Below are 2338 nucleotides of genomic sequence, written 5' to 3'. Positions count from 1 at the left end.
GCCTGAAGCCATCAAGTAGGCCAGGCTGTGTGGAAAGTAAGCCCCAAGAATCTGCCTGCCTCTGCCTCCCCTGTACTGGGACTACAAGCTCACGCCAACATGCCCAGCTTTTTTACATGGGTGCTGGGTTTCAAATTCAAGTGACTGAGAGAGTCACTTCCCTACTCGCTCTTTTTTTCCCCTGCTTTTTAAAATTTTTCTTTTGATTTTGAGACAGGGTCTCCCATAGTCCCAGCTGGCCTGGATGGAACTTGATATGTTGACCAGGTGACCAAAGGGACAGGGGCTGGCATTGGTTAGGTTGAAAGTTTTTCTCAACTGTATGTATAAGGGTAAGGGTAGCTAAAAGTCCTTATCCTCCTTTTCCCCCAAGTCTCCTCTAGCTCCCAGATAGCAGGTTGAGGACACCCAAGAGGGAAGAGACTCGGCTCTCCCAGGCAATGAGGGAGGCATCTCCCTTGGTACTGCCCGTCCCTTCCCATGCTCATGGCTTCTTCTCTCTATCAGCACCTGCAGGGTATCAAAGAGTGATAAAATTCCCTTGAGCATGTACGTGACTCTCATCCATCACTACCAGATAGTGAACCTCTGTCACCACCAACCTGTTGGTGACAGGTTCCAGAGTCTCATGAAGGATAGCTCTTGAGAGCCTCCTTGGGGTAGTGCAGCCTATGTTGCATGGCTTTGATCACAGATACATCTAAGTTGTAGGTCTTTTCTGCTGCTGATATCACATCAGACTTGGAATAGATATCTGCCACATAGCCTTTCTCAGCCACCACTGGCAGGGCAGAGACTTGGAGCTGCACAAAGAGGTCCAGAGCCACATAGATGGGGGTGGTAGTGCTACCTGTAGTAATATTACTGTAAATGCCAACCTGTATCTCTTCCAGAGACTTGGACATGGATTCTGGCTTGGGGAACTCAGTGATAAACAATTTGTAGAACTTGAGGATGCTTGTAAGGACATATGAGATATTGCCTGGGTCAATAACTGGCAGCCTATGGATCTTATTTGGAATTAAGAGAAAGCATCAAACAAATGGGCATAAGGAGAAAGGTAGAGAAGCAGCTTAAATAAATCCTGTAGCTTCGCCTCTCTCCAAGTTTCCATCTGGGGTCTTCCAACCTATAGGCTGACATACAGTTTGGGTACAGGATATTGGTAAAATCTGTGATGGCCAGCATGCCCACAAAACTTCTGTTTCACAAATGGGCAGTACATACACCACTAGTCATCAGAGCAAAGACAGCACCTTTAGGGAGAATCAAATTCAATCAATGAGGACGGTCCTAATTCTCCAGAGCCTGGCTCATTCACTTTCTTTGCTTTCTTGTTCTTTTATTTCTTCTTTCTTTCTTCCTTCCTTCCCTCCTTCCCTCCCTCTCTCCCTCACTCTTTCTTTCTCTGTGTGTAGCACATGCAGGTATGTGCAAATTCCTGCGTGTGCATGATTATGCACACAGGGGCTTGTGGAGGCCAGAGGTCAACCTTAGGTGTCATTTCTCAGGAGCTGTCCTCCTTGTCTTTTTTATGATTATTTTATAAAAGTACTTATTGGCCCTGGAGAGATGGCTCAGCAGTTAAGAACACTGGCTGCTCTTGCAGAGGACTTAGGTTCAGTTCCAAGCATCCACATGGTGGCTCACAACCATCTGTAACTCTAATTCCAGAAGTCTGATGCCTTCTTCTGGCTCTGCAGGCACCAGGCATGCACGTGGTACACTTACATACATGCATATACATAAAAAACACGCATATACATAAACTTAAAAAAAAATTTTTTTTTTGAGACAAGGCCTCCCTGTAGCCTCAGTTGGCCTGGAACTTGCCATGTAGCTCCAGGCTGGCCTTGATCTCTCAAAGATCTACCTGCCTCTGCCTCCTGAGTGCTGAGATTAAAGGCCTATGCCACCATGCCAAGCTTAAAAATGATTTTTAAGAATTACATTTATTGGGTTGGAGAGAAGCTCGGCAGTTAAGAGCACTGGCTGTTCTTGCAGAAGGCCTCGGTTGAATCCTGGCACCCACATGGCAGCTAAAAGCCCGTCAGTAACTCCAGTTCCAGGAGATCCAATGCCCTCTTCTGCCCTCCATGGGCACTGATACACTGATATGGGTGCACTTACATACATGCAGGGAAGACACTCATACACATAAAATAAATTTTAAAAAATTTAAACCACATTAGAAGAAACATTCCTTTACAGCTTTAACATATCCAATAACAATTTCCAGAGCATAGATACATCTCTTTCAAAAGTAGCTGTAAATTTTTAGGTTCATAGTTGAATTAATACAGTTACACTATACTGAAATCAGTATAAACCCTGTAAG

The 2338-nt window shown here is 45.0% G+C and overlaps 1 pseudogene; it reads right to left on the bottom strand.

Moving 5' to 3' along the window:
- Positions 1 to 342: 342 nt before the first annotated feature.
- Positions 343 to 2338, bottom strand: part of LOC103736900 — a 4185-nt pseudogene continuing 2189 nt past the window's right edge.

This window comes from Nannospalax galili, unplaced genomic scaffold (genome assembly GCF_000622305.1).
Source record: "Nannospalax galili isolate Female #2095 unplaced genomic scaffold, S.galili_v1.0 scaffold54, whole genome shotgun sequence".
NCBI classification, from domain to species: Eukaryota; Metazoa; Chordata; class Mammalia; order Rodentia; family Spalacidae; genus Nannospalax; species Nannospalax galili.
The sequence above is the reverse complement of the archived record's forward strand: the minus strand, read 5'-3'. Positions and strand labels throughout refer to the sequence as shown.